The following is a 15,156-nucleotide window of genomic DNA, read 5'->3' on the forward strand; positions in this document are numbered from 1 at the left end:
ATGATGCTAGCGTTTCCAGTGAGGGAAGATTATGGTCCCTTCCTCCTTTTGTCTGAAACACTGAAAGAGGCACAAGTTACTGTAATGGAGACCTAAGGTCTGATTAGCCTTTGGGAGTAGTCAAAGCTGACATTTATTTCTTGAAGCTCTGAGTCTAGAATCTTCTATTTTGACTCAAGTAATTTAATTCTGGAATGTTTATATCTACAAATGCTTGAATTTTGTCATCTCTATTCTTTATTGATTTGAACACTTATGTAGATGCCATCATATATGGTAGAATTCCATTGACGAAAAATAAAACCCACTTAAATGTGCCTGAAAATGACAAATTACTTAGAGGGGAATAAAGCATTCAGCTGAGTAGAGAATTTAAGGCCCCACCTAAATGTGTCAACATAAGTGTAGAGCAAGAAAGTACTTTGAAGCTTTACTGATGTTAACACAGTGCTGGATATAATAGCACCAGATAAATATTTTTTGAGTAAATGAATGGGCTGCTGAAATGACAGAGTCTTTAGATAGAACACAATTCCCAGAGTTGGAATTGTGCAGGACCCTCTTGGGTACATTTCTTCTCTTGTGACACTCTCTAATAATCACCAGGGATAAATAGCTCATTTTGACATATTGCACATCCTTCTCTGATTTCAAGGACTTTCTCATTCAGGTATTATTGAAAGCAAAGTGCATAGCTGAAATTTGCATGGCAAATGAGAGAGAGAGAGAGAGAGAACTTTTTTCTGGTATTATGTTGGGATTTACTTTTACTGATAGGTGGAATAACCCCAGCAAAAATAACAATAGAGCCCAAAGAGTAGGTGATGCATACATGTGGTAGATGTCTTTAGGGATGGGTATATACCACATTCCCTTTACAATGATTTCATTGTCATTATTGGAAGAAGCATTTTGTATTCAATTCTTTAACACTAACTTTTCCTCCAGCATTTTCATTTTTTTCAAGTATCCTAGCCAACTCAAGACTGTACATATTTAAGTTTTAGTTTAGAGAAGTTGATCAATTTGTAGTCCATTACTATACACACTCAAGAAGAGCTCAACTCTTTTTTGTTTGTTTAGTAATAAACCCTATGTTACATTCATAATTTCCTTGAGGTAGAGGAAGAGAGAGAAGATGAGTGTTTAGGAATTTACCAGAAAGGTCTGTTATATACATGTACTCTATCTTATGTCTGCAGAATTGCACTTGTCCACAAAAGTGCTTATTTTTGGGAAATACATGTTCTAATATCACTTTTATTTGCAAAGTAAAGATTTGGATGTAAGCAGTACACAGAAACGAATAGAAAAAGTGGGAGTTCAGGCCCATTACTTTTAAGAATGTGTCCCATGATCAGAGAAACATTTGGTAGGAACTATGACTATATTGGTGCTAGATCATTTGCATATTATGAAATGATTTGCATAGCGCCAGGGCCAGGAGTTTTCAGAATTATGCTTTCTGTTACTGCTTTTAACATGACTGAAAGAAAGAAATATGTAGGGTTTTTTTTTTTCTTTCTAAGTTTTTTCAGCATCTACATGTTTAGAAACAAAAATATGTCCCTGTGTTCGCTCAAAAAATGAAGAGAAATAAGTAAGAGCATTTTATGCCGAGGAATAAGTTAATTTAAATTAGATTAAACTTCGCAGAGGGTGCTTCAAGGAGGTTTGGGTAGATTCCAAACTTTAGCATATCATTCAAGAAATGAAAGGCCTCAGGGCATTCCAAAAGGCATGTCCGCTCTAAATCAGCTTTAGTTCATTTCAAATAAAAAAATATATGAGTGAACTTGAAGGCTGGATAAAGAGTGGAGTCTTATTTCTGCTTTACAGATGCATCATCATGGAATAAAATAAGTGTGGAAATCCAGACCCCTTGATTTTAGAATTTCTCTAAAGGATTGATACATGCGTGCTGAGGCAGTACTTCCTGTTCAACCACTTAACCTTCACGAAGCTGAAAGACTTATTTGTCAATATGCTCAGAGGGATCGAAACTTTCTTTCCACTGGAAATTAGTTATAACCAAAATGAATTAGCCCGAATGGAGTACTCAGAAGATAACATGCTGGATGTTTTCAACTATATTTCATGATGCATGACATTTTATGATTTTAATTATAGGTCAATTTCAAATACTTGACCAGTCCTTTAACTCCTGAAAGCATTATTTTCCTTTTGATTAAGGCCAAAAACAATGGAAAAATAAGTAAATTTCTTTTTTTTAAAAGACTTATTTATTTATTCATTTGACAGAGATCACAAGTAGGCAGAGAGGCAGGCAGAGAGAGGGGCAGGGAAGCAGGCTCCCTGCTGAGCAGAGAGCCCCATGCGGGGCTCCATCCCAGGATTCTGGGATCATGACCTGACCCAAAGGCAGAGGCTTTAACCTACTGAGCCACCCAAGAAATTTGAAGATTTCAGCATTAGCTGAGCTAAGCAAGGAATGAAATGAAATACAAATACTTCATTTTTCAAAGTTCAAATTTTTAGCATTTATGTGGTGGTAAACTTACTGTAAAAACATGCATATGACAAGTGTTATAATTTGTGATCATCTCCCCTTTAAAAAAAAAACAAACCGTGCATGACTTTGGACTTATAAAGACTTGAATTTGAATGATTACCTAAAATAGATGGATAAAGTATAGTAAAACAAAAGTACCAAATTTTTGTGAAGATATGAACAAAACTCACAACAAGACTCAAGGTTGATTCTAATCTTCCATTACACTTATCAACAACACAGATGATTAAGAAAAACTTCTTTTTTTTCTTTTTTTCTTTTTTAATTTATTTGACAGAGATCACAGGTAGGCAGAGAGGCAGGCAGAGAGAGAGGAGGAAGCAGGCTCCCCCTCAGCAGAGAGCCCGATGCGGGGCTCGATCCGAGGACTCTGGGATCATGACCTGAGCCAAAAGCAGAGGCCCCAACCCACTGAACCACCTAGGCGCCCCAGGACTTATTTTCTTTGCTGATGCTCTCAGCCATACTTCCTTGAGAAGTATACCAACGAAGTATGGTAATGAGGATTAGGAGAGTCAAATACTGCTAGTCGGTGGGGGGTGGGGACACCGTGGATTGTATTACCTGGCAAAGCAGAGGTAAAATGTCCATAAAATAGCCTTTCAGATTCAGTTTGTCTCAAGGTATGTTGTGAAATACAGTGTTCTTGTTTTTTAAGATTTTATTTATTTGACAGAGAGAGAGATCACAAGTAGGCAGAGAGGCAGGCTGAGAGAGAGAGGGGAAGCAGGCTCCCTGCTCAGCAGAGAGACCGATGCAGGGGTGGATCCCATTACCCTGAGATCATGACCTGGGCCAAAGGCAGAGGCTTAACTCACTGAGCCACCCAGGTGCTCCAATTCATGGTTTTTGGTACAGTTATATATACCCATTGGTTCTCAAGAATTAAACAAAGTTGGGGTGGGCCAACCCTTGTTCAAAAGGACAGGTGGTACCAGAGGTTTTGGGGTTTATGGTTTCCTGTGGGAAATTCTTTTGGTGATTGCATTCCCTTCTAAAGAGTGGATACAGAGGTAGAAGTTCCCAAGCCTAATCTATAGCTCCTTGTTGGTTTACAGGCCAGTCTATATCGTGAAGGTTAATTTGATGCAGATTATTATTTGTAATTCCAGCACTGGCCTTCTTTGACTAAACATACCAACTAGTTAAAATTTGAAATTATATCTTTCATCCATTAAGAGAAGAGTGTTCTAACATGCTACATTTCTTAGCTGAGAAAGAAAACCTCAAGTTCTGACCACATAATTCACCTTAATCTTCTTTAGTTCTCTTGGAAATGGTATCAACAATCCTGGTATCCTGACTGAAAATTCAAGTATAAGACCTTCCCATGCTCCTTTATGTTCTAGCCATAACTGGAAGTGGTATTTATTCTTTACTTCCTGTTCTAGACTTTAGTGTGGTATTTTTTTTTAAGATTTTATTTATTTATTTATTTATTTGACAGACAGAGATCACAAATAGGCAGAGAGGCAGGCAGAGAGAGGGGAATGGAAGCAGGCTCCCTGTTGAGCAGAAAGCCCAATGCGTGTCGATCCCAAGACCCTGGGACCATGACCTGAGCCAAAGACAGAGGCTTTAACCCACCGACCCACCCAGGTGCCCCTAGTGTGGTATTTTTATTTTTATTTATTTTTTTTAATTTTTTTTTTTAGTGTGGTATTTTAAAAAAATGTATTATTATTATGTTTTTTGTGTGGACTGCTGTTAAACTGAAGGCTGAGGAAGTTTTTAAGATTTTCTGTTTAGGCATATTTTAATTGATTTAACCTCTTAAAACCAAACAAATTAATTCTAATTACTTCAAATTCTTCTTATGAGAGAAAAATATAAAAAACTTCCAAATTTTGGGTAAATTATTGAGATTATTATATTAATGACTACATGTAAATATGTATGTCTACAAGCACTACCAGATTGGTACATTTCTTTGGTAAGGAAAAAAAAATCATTTATTGGATTTTATAGAAATCAATGGATCATCAGGATGAATGAAGTACCATCTCAGATAAAGTACATCCATGTCTCAACTCAGTGTTGAAAAAGGTCTTATGCTGGATCAGCTGTTAATTTATTTTTTATTTTTTTAAAAGATTTTATTTATTTATTTGACAGAGAGAGAGAGGCCACAAGTAGGCAGAGAGAGAGAGGGGAAGCAGGCTCCCTGCTGAGCAGAGAGCCCAAGGCAGGGCTGATCCCAGGACCCTGAGACCATGACCTGAGCTGAGGGCAGAGGCTTAACCCACTGAGCCACCCAGGCAACCCTGGATGAGCTATTTAGAGAAAATAGACAAGACCAGCAGTGCATTTCTAGTGGTAATGTATGGAAAGTAAGCGATCACTGTAACTTACTTATTTTCTCAGCAATTTGATTTATGTAGTCCTCTCTTAAAACCTGTATCCTTTTCATTATCTCTTCCTTTTGCACACATCTTCATAAACATTGCAGGTAGATTTGATGCACTTGCCCTTACAAATAGAAATAAGCACTATCTTTATTGAATGATTTGTTCATCAACAGTGGGCAGTTATTTAAGGCTGGTGGGAGAAGACATTGCAGTTGGTAATGAAGGTGGATTAAAAAGGATAAGAGGAAATATTTTCTCTTCTTTCATGATAAGGTTGTGCCTCTAATTAGCCAAAGATTTAAAAACGGAAAAAGGTAATGCTAGAAGGGATTAGATGATTGAGTGAACTTTTCTGGGCTTGTGCTGCTTGGTTGAGCCAATCACTTTGCATATAGAAAGCAGACATGTCAGCACAGTGGTCTCTGCTAAATGTCGTCTGGCCCCTTTGCTTTCACCAGAAATGAATCCAAATATTTATGCTCTCAGTTACAATTGAATTAGAAAATTTTCCTAGAATGAAATCTTAGAAAAAATGAAATTTGTAGCCGTGTATATACAAGAAATGATAATAAATATAAAGTTTAAAACAATAAACTTCTCATGAAATTTCAAACTCAGTACTGTCTTTGTTTATGATGGATGCAAGGTTAAGGGGTGGAGGGATGTATCTTTAGCTCTCGTAGGAAAGGTTTTCTACCTTGAGAATTCCTCAGTAGTTAGAAAACCACCATTGAGAAAAGTCTTTCTCCCGCTACTAGTGTAATTTAAAGTGGTTGTCTCAGAAAGAATCTGCCCATGGCCACCAGCTAATTCAGAGAATTGAGGTCACATTTACTTAAAACAATTGACCACTTAAATATAAAGAAAGCTTTTCTTTCTAACAATGAGTGCAGAATTATGGTTAAAAATGTTATTCATGAGCAATCCACAAAATGGTTCTTGGGTCAAATGTACCACTAACGATGGGAGGCAACCATATACAGGATAGCCTTATCTCCCTGCCCAGTCTCTCTGATGAGATTGTGCTGGAGGAAACTGAAAACTGTTCAGGTAGCTGAATGACTGCCCTTCAGATAGACTGTCCCTGAGAAATGGGAAGCATAATCACATAGAAAGCATCATGGTAGTATCACATATTTTATAACAAAAGTATAGACTGGTTTCACTGAGTTGCATATTATATATATATATATATATATATATATATATATATATATGACATATAGCACTCATGTTTGGAGGATAAACATTTTTATTCCAAAAATTTTAAAGATTATTTATTTATTTATTTATTTGACAGACAGAGATCACAAGTAGGCAGAGAGGCAGGCAGAGAGAGAGAGGGGAGAAGCAGGTTCCCCGCTGAGCAGAGAGCCTGATGTGGGGCTCGATCCCAGGATGCTGGGATCATGACCTGAGCCGAAGGCAGAGGCTTTAACCTACTGAGCCACCCAGGCGCCCCTATTCCAAAAATTTTAAAAAGAAGAGCTTTGTCTTTACATGTGACTCTAGACTTTTTCTAGGAATGGTTTTCATTAAAAAAAAAAAAAAGAAAGAAACAAAACCAAACAAAAATGCTACTAGGGCACCCTAGGAAGGTGTTAATAATAAATATTCATAAGGTAATAAGAAAAAGATTTTTCTCTAACTAGATTTGGTGAATTTATTGGTAAACTGTGTATTAAACCAGGAAAATAAATCCAATGTAAACAGAGTACGTTTAGGGAACACTTGTAGTTGGATGGTTTAACAAGTATAAGTATGTGTATGAGCCAAAGTTACATTTTTAAAATCAGATTCTTCCAAGTGCCTAAGATTGTGTCTACATAAAGCAAGCATCACGATTCTGTTAAAAACAAAAACAAAAACAAAAACAAAAACAAAAAACAAAACAAAAAACTACTCCAAACCCAGTGAAACTGGCCATTTGGCAGCCTAGGAAGCAAAATGCTTATTAAACTGAATGTTCCAATTTTATAAATAGTTTGTAAATTTAAATTAGGCAGGCAGTTTCCTTGCCCTCTTTCCCCCACCTCTCAGTAAGCCGTAAGTGTGTTAAGGCTGTTTTAGGCTGCCAGGGTTCCATTTCTCTATTTTTATGCTTTTATTTTTATCTTTAAAAAAATTTTATTTAAAATAAACTCTATCCCCAAGTGGGGCTCAAACTCTTGACCCCAAGATCAAGAGTTGCATGCTCTCTGGACTGAGCCAGCCAGGTGCCCCTGTATTTCTACACTTTTAAATTTATTTCTATATTTTATTTTATTTTTATTTTTATTCTTAAAGATTTTATATATTTATGTGACAGAGAAAGACACAGCAAGAGAGGGAACACAAGCAGTGGGGAGTGGGAGAGGGAGAAACAGGCTTCCCACCCTGGAGGGAGCCAGATGTGGGGCTTGAGCCCAGGACTCTAGGATCATGACCTGAGTTGAAGGCAGACACACAATAATTGAGCCACCCAGGTGCCCTCTTTCTATACGTTAAAGAGATATGCCAGCAACCTGAATGCCTTTCTGTGCCCAGCATGTTGGCAAAGTCAACTTATTGGGAGTGTAACTTCTGCAAAATACATAATTTCCTTTATTGCAATTGTCTAACCTATTGGTCACCTTGTTAAGAGATCAGAGTGACTAGGAAAAAAATATGAGGTTCTAGATAACTCATGAAAGCAAGCATGACTTGCAGAATGATTGTTGCTTTTAAGGCTCTTGGTGTTTAAAGCTTTATTGTCACCTTTGATGCTACTCCAAATAACTCAATATTTATCTTTTAAAAAAGAATTTCTGGTATTATTTCTAGAAGCAATGATTATGTTCTCAATATATCCCTTCTCATCTTATTCGGGAGAGGGTTAGAAGTCTAGTACATTAGACATCAAAGGGTCTAGGACTGGGGCTAAAAATCCCAATATATCTCATGGATTCTCAAATTGCCCACCTTTCAGATGGCATTGGCATACAGTGATTTGAGGACTTTGTCTTGGACAACTTCAGAAGATGGCATTAGTGTTCCTTTTTGTTTCTTCTTCCCCTTGACAAGAAAATCTTGACCCTAGTGATTTATAAAACAATCTACACACATCATTTTCTTTCTGAGCATTCAATCCATGTCTCTAGGGTGCTCTCAGGTTGTCAGAAGCTGGTATCAGGGCTGCCTGTTCTTTGGTTCAGGTAAGGTATTCATAAGACGACCGGATCCACATGCAGGATCTGAGCATGGTCTCATCAGCCCGTACGTTTCCAAAGTCTTGTTCTTGACTCTTCCCCTGCTCCTATTTTCTACTGAATCTAATTTCCCTTTGTGTTCTTTCTTCTTTCCTTCATAATGCTACGTTTTAGAGAACAAATGGCATCCAAGGGAAGATAAGGAAAATGATCAACATCCCTCATATGAGAGGGTGCATTTTATTTTTTTGGTATGACTAGTGCCCAGGTCGGTTCAAGCACCTAGATGATGCTTAATAGATGCACTTCGAGTGGATGTAAGAATAACGTTCAGTGAATGATAGGAACATTTCTATGTACAGCACAAGAGGGAATAGATAGGCTCTGCTGGGCAAGATTGAGATGAGACTATAGAAAAAACCATGTGACTCCAAGGAGTTCAGGACACAAGAACACTTTATTTGGGAAAGCTGTAAGCCTTTATATTGGGATCATTTAAAGAATAGAAGATGGTTATTTTTGGAAAGTGGTCTTATCTAGAGAGTCAAAGATCCAATGTTTCTGTATTATTGTCCCACTGGTGTGTTTCCTTGTATTATAAACAAGTACAAGGAGTGATTCTTTCATAAACTAAAGTTTGAGATTAATGGTTCCAAATAATATTTCCATTATAGAGCCCAGGCCATCATCATCTCTCACCTGGATTTCTATAATAGCCCTCCATCTCCCCACAGTTATACTCCCTCTCCAGTATATTCTTCAAACAGAAGCAGCCAGAATGAGCTTGAACTATGTCACTGCTTTAAGTCCTTCAGTGACTTTCCATTATACTTAAAATTAAGTCTAGGGGCACCTGGGTGGCTCAGTCAGTTAAGCGTCTACCTTTGGCTCAGGTCATGATCCCAGGGTCCTGGGATTGAGTCCCACATCAGGCTCCCTGCTCAGTGGGGAGTCTGCTTCTCCCTCTCCCTCCCTTCTCCTCACCGTTTGTGCTCTCTCTCCGTCTTGCTCTCTCAAAGAAATAAAATCTTTTTTTTTTTTAAGATTTATTTCTTTATTTGACACAGAGAGATCACAAGTAGGCAGAGAGGCAGGCAAAGAGAGAAGGGGAAGCAGGCTCCCTGCTGAGTAGAGAGCCCAATGTGGGGCTCCATTCCAGGACCCTGAGACCATGACCTGAGCCAAAGGTAGAGGCTTAACCCACTGAGCCACCCAGGTGCCCCTCAAATAAATAAATAAAATCTTTAAAAAAAATTAAGTCTAAACTTCTCTCTGTTGCCTTGAAGGTCCTGCATAATATTTTTTGTTAATCTTATTTCATACTCCCCTTCAGTCACCATACTTCAGTCCTATGAGCTTTTAGTGCCTTAAACAAGCCAAAGTCATTCACTTTTCAAAGACTGCAGACATTGTTTCCTCTAACCATTAGGAGTGCTCCTCTCCCGCCTAATCCTTCCTGCCACTTGAGTGTTACTTCTCTGAGAGGTCTTTTCTCTAAGTGTAGCAGGGGAATTAAGGTACATATGGCTGCAAATGTCAGAAAACCACAATCCAAACTGGCTAAAACATTAGGGCAGGCCCCAGGCAGGTCCCTCCAGGCAGCTGGCTCACAGGAGTCCTGCCAGGCAGACCATCTTCTTTATGTCAAGGTCATCCATCCCTAGATGGGGTTGCAAGATGGTTCCAGCAGTTCTAGCCATCTCATCTAGGCGTAGCTGCAAGCAGAGGGGCCAGGGCAACTTTCTCTTCTTGGAGCCCACAGGAAGGAGGAAGCCTCTCCCTAATGGATTTTTCTTTGTCTCGTTGGCCAGAATTGGGTCATATGCTAATTTGTAAACCAATCACTGGTGGGGGGAAGTGGGGTTATTATGATTACCTTTGACCAGAGTGTGGTTGTTATTGTTGTTGTTGTTAAGATTGTTGTTAAGATTGTTGTTAGAGTGTATATATTTATTTGACAGGGAGAGAGAGAGAGCAGGAGGGGGAGAAGCAGGCAGAGGGAGAAGCAGGCTCCCTACTGAGCAAGGAGCCTGATGGGGGACTCGATTCCTCGACCCTGAGATCATGACCTGAGCCAAAGGCAGATGCTTAACCCACTGAGCCACCCAGGCATCCCTTGACTGGGGTTCTCGCTCCATTCTGTACCAAGTGTATCTCAGGCAGCTTTGTGACACACAAAGACCTCAAGTGTCTAGTATAAGTGATATGTTGAGATATCTAGATTTCTTTTTTTCTAAGATTTATTTTTTTTGAGATATCTGTAGGAGCTGATGAGTGGGGGGAGGGGCAGAGGGAAAGAACTGACCTCCACTAATCACCTGAAGATTCAATGACATATTAATGTATGTAAAGTGCTAAGCATAATGGCTAGTACATGACAGATGTTGAAGAAAGGATAGCTTAAAACACAGACATTCACAGAAATTTTAGGAATATAAAACCCCAAATAATATCATTTAAATTGATTTATTTTATCCTTATAAACTAGGGGTGTGATTTCAGTACAATATATTAAAACACACTGCTCCCAAACAATTTCACATATACGTTCAAGACAGTTAGAAGAATGACAAATAAGGGATGTCTGGGTAGCTCAGTCGGTGAATAAAATCTTAAAAAAAAAAAAAGAAGAATGGCAAATGACTGAAACTAACTTGGTGGATGGACTAGAACCATATCAAGAAATATTCTAAATCACACCAAGTTATATTTTTTAAATTTTTAAAAAAAATATTTTATTTATTTATTTGACAGAGATCACAAGTAGGCAGAAAGGCTGGCAGAGAGAGAGGAGGAAGCAGGCTACCTGCTGAGCAGAGAGCCTGATGTGGGGTTCGATCCCAGGACCCTGAGATCATGACCTGAGCCGAAGGCAGAGGCTTTAACCCACTGAGCCACCCAGGCGTCCCCAAAGCTTGTTATTTTTTTAAAGGTTTATTTATTTTATTTGAGAGAGAGAGAGCATGACCAAGGGGAAGAGCAAAGGGAGAAGGAGGGAAAGAATCTCAAGCAGACTCCCCACTGAGCACGGAGCTTGTCCTGGGGCTCTATCTCAAGACCTTGAAATCATGACCTGAGCTGAAATCAAGAATTGGAGGCTTAACTGACTGAGCCACCTAGGTGCCCCCACGCCAAGCTTTATTAATGCTACTAGCCAGAGAACCTGTCCCTTAATGCCATGGTTTGGCACCATCGTCCACTCTGATTGATATGCCTGGATTATAGCTCACTCTGCCATGTCGCTGATACTGGATAAGCCAAGACCAAGACTTGGCTCTGTATCCTACGGTGTGGTCACCTTGGTTCAATGCTGGGTAGTTCTGGTTTACACCAGTCATGGTTCTTCATTAAATTTTAGTTCCTCCCTTGATAGGAGGATGTAATTTTGTGACCATTAAGATATCATATTTTGGTCAGAAAGATAAAAGGTCATCTTGACCTACAGGATGAATTGGGGGAGGCAAAGCATTTGCTTGTTGATGTGTATGTTGGGTCTGAAAGAAGAAACTTGAAGAGATGTTGATGGTTCTTATAAATTCTCTCCATTAAAGGGAGGAATTTCCAGATTTCCAGAAGTCTTATTTTATTCCCAGAATTACCCTGGCTTAGTCATTCAAAAGCATTGCCTTCTATATACTAAGCACCCAAGTTCTGGAATCAAAAAAGAATTTGAACCTGAGGTCAAATTCTGACCATCCCATACTCTCTGTGTGACTCTGAACAAATAACTTCAATAATAATAATAATAATTATTATATAGAATATTTATGTAATCGATACTATAGTGATATGTATAACAAAATAATATAACATTTCATATTATAACATAATAGTAGCAGAAGTAGTAATCACAGCAGCTGGAGCAGTAGAATAGCAGCAGCAACAGTGTTAGGAATCACATATTTAGCATTTACTCTTACAAGGCTAATTGCTTTGTATGGATTCTTTTAGTTGATTCTTACAACCCTAAGAAATAGCTTCTACTTTCTTTCTCACTTTGCAGATGAGGAGATAAGGCAAAGTGGATTATGATATGTGCTTATAAACTTTATTTTTCTTTCTTACAGAGTGGAGATAATCATTCTACCTGCCTAATAGAGTTGCTGTGGAGACTAAATTGCTTTATGTTGTAGGTTTTCATTGTAGATATAAGTGCTCAGTGAGTGGCATTGTTAGGTAGTATAGTCTACCCAATCTTAGGCAGCCAGTAAGACTTTTAAAAAAGATTTTATTTATTTATTTATTTATTTATTTATTTATTTATTTATTATCAGAGAGAGAGAGAGAGAGAGAGAATGCGCACATGAGCAAGCGGAATGGCAGGCAGAGGGAAAAGCAGGCCCCCCACTGAGCAAGGAGCCTGATGACCCTATCCCGGGATCCTGGGATCATGACCCCAGTTGAAGACAGATGCTCAACCGACTGAGCCACCTCTGCTCAATTCATTCTTACTCAAAATGGTTTTGGCTTGTTTTTTTAATATTCAAAGTGGTATGCGGTTCCTTAATCCCATTCTAAATACTGTCAAGTCAGGAAAGGGGCAACAGAAATATCTTAGGCCAAATTATCATAGACTGCGTGGCTCAGACAACAAGAATTATTTCTCACAGTTGTGGAGGTCGGAAGGCTGTGATCAGGATGCCAAGACAGGGACACCTGCGTGGCTGGGTTGGTGAAGGGTCTGCTCCGGTCATGAACCTGATATTGAGCCCCAGGTTGGGTTCTCTGCTCAGCGGGAAGCCTGCTTCTCCCTCTTCCACACCCCTGCTGTGTTCCCTCTCTCTCTGTGTCTGTCAAATAAATAAAAATCTTAAAAAAAAAAAAAAAAAAAAGAATTGCATGCTCCACTCACTGAGCCAGCCAGGCACCCTAAAAGCTCTATTCTTGTAACCTAATTATCTCCCAAAGTCCCCACCACTCATTACCATCGTACTGGGGCTTTAGAGGTTAACATATGAATATTCAGGGAGCACAAACATTCTGTCCATAATGTCTACAAAGCTATATTTTCAAAATGGAATTTCTCCAGTCTTGGATTACTTTACACACACACAAAACTGACTGGCTGCTTACATCCAATGTCAAAACTTCATTTCAGAAGACACTAGGAGTGAAATTCATGGTCTTTTATAAAGAAGTCATCTTTCTACTATTTACTGAGTAGTAATGAACCCATCTTTTGTGAACAAAGATTTCCCTGGCCCGGGCAAAGCTCCTTGTATCCTTGGATGTGAGTGCCACCTGCTGGATGCTGTATATAAAACCTTCCCTGTACCTCAACCCAAGAAGGGTCAATGGTTTCAATTCTTAATGGGAAAATGCCCAGGCACCACCCCTTTTGATTTTAGGTCACAAGGACAGCTGTAATGCCTAACGAGCAATGTAATCTTTTAGTAAACGTGCAGATTTTATAAGAAAAACACACTCAGGAAACAAATCCAATGCTAAAATATTCCACTGAGCTATTGTTTATAAGCTTGCCTGTGCCAAGAATATAGTAAATAGTTCTCTGTTTATATTATGAGCTCACTCAGTTTTATACATTGGGAACATAGGCAGTTGGTGGGTGGCTTTTTACCTAAGGAGCCTGTACCTATATCTTGCAGAAGGGTGAGAAATTAGGGAACCTTGACAATGACCATGACTATGTGTTGGCTTCAATACTAAATACAAAATCTCATCAATTTTAGTTTTGGTGCCATACTCACTCCTTGGGGCTTAGGAGAAAAATGGTTTTCTTTGTTGTTGTTTCACTTAAAAAAAAAAGATTTTATTTATTTGACAGACAGAGATCACAAGTAGGCAGAGAGGCAGGCAGAGAGAGGAGGAAGCAGGCTCCCCACTGAGCAGACAGCCTGATGCAGGGCTTGATCCCAAGACCCTGGGATCATGACCTGAGCCAAAGACAGAGGCTTTAACCCACTGAGCCACACAGGCACCTCTGTTTGTTTACTTTAATGAGCTCCGCAACAATAACTTAATCTGTGATTTATGGACTCAGTAGATGGAGGCTCATAGTAGCTTTGGGACAACTTGTGATTTCCATGGAGGGCAAGAAGGTAGAAATGGCTCTTTAAGGGAAATAAATACATGTCTTGGTCTATCAAGAACTTCATGAAGTTTCTGCCAGATTGATCCTTGGGAAGGACATGGCAATTGCAAAGTATTGTTTGTGTGGTAGCTACCTAGGGGAGGTAGGGGGAAAGGGACAATCATCTAGCCTTCTTCTCCTTAGATCATTTTTGATCGCTTTTGCAGAAAGTTTTTAAGTTGGGCCTTTCTTCAGCTTCCACTAAGGTGCTCTGTGCTTCCGAGGAAGCTCAGGCTGCATTGGGGTGAGGCCCTCATTTCATCCAGCACTTGCCAGACCATGGCCTCTGTCGAGGAACTCGCCTGCATGGTGATGAGGTAACAGTCACAGGGGATAAATCAATGCCCTCATTAAAGCAGCGGGTGTAAATGTTGTGTCTCTCTGGCCAGGCTTGTTTGCAAAGGCCCTGGATGATGTCCGCATCGGGAACCTCATCTGCGGTGTGGGGGCTGGTGGACCTGATCAGCTGCTGGTGCCACACCAGCAGGAGTTCTGCTCCTCCCACCACTGCTGCCCCAGCTGAGGCGAAGAAAGTGGAAGTAAAGAAGAAGAATCAGAGCAGTGTGAGGATGACATGGGCTCTGGTCTTTTTTGTTGTTGTTGTTAAGATTTTACTTATTTATTTGAGAGAGAGAAAGAGAAAGCACGCAGAAGCAGGGGGAGTGGCAGGCAGAGGGAGGAGCAGACTCCCCGCTGAGCAGGGACCCCCCGATGTGGGGACTGGATCCCAAGACCCTGGGATCATGACCTGAGCCGAAGGCAGACACTCAACTGACTGAGCCACCCAGGTGCCCCAGGTTTTGGTCTTTTTGACCACACCTCTTCTGTAACCTGTTCAATAAAAAGCTGAGCTCTTAGGGGGGGAAAAAAAAAGTTGTCCCTAGGTTATCACTGACCCAAAGATTGTCTTTAGTGTATTCTTGACATAATGCCAGTAATCTGCTTTCAGAATTTTACAAAAGCTGGTGGCATCTGTATCTCCTGCCCTGATTCCCTTTTCCTAGCACTGAAAAACAT

Source organism: Lontra canadensis, unplaced genomic scaffold (genome assembly GCF_010015895.1).
Source record: "Lontra canadensis isolate GAN:19392208 unplaced genomic scaffold, GSC_riverotter_1.0 scaffold55, whole genome shotgun sequence".
Classification (NCBI taxonomy): Eukaryota; Metazoa; Chordata; class Mammalia; order Carnivora; family Mustelidae; genus Lontra; species Lontra canadensis.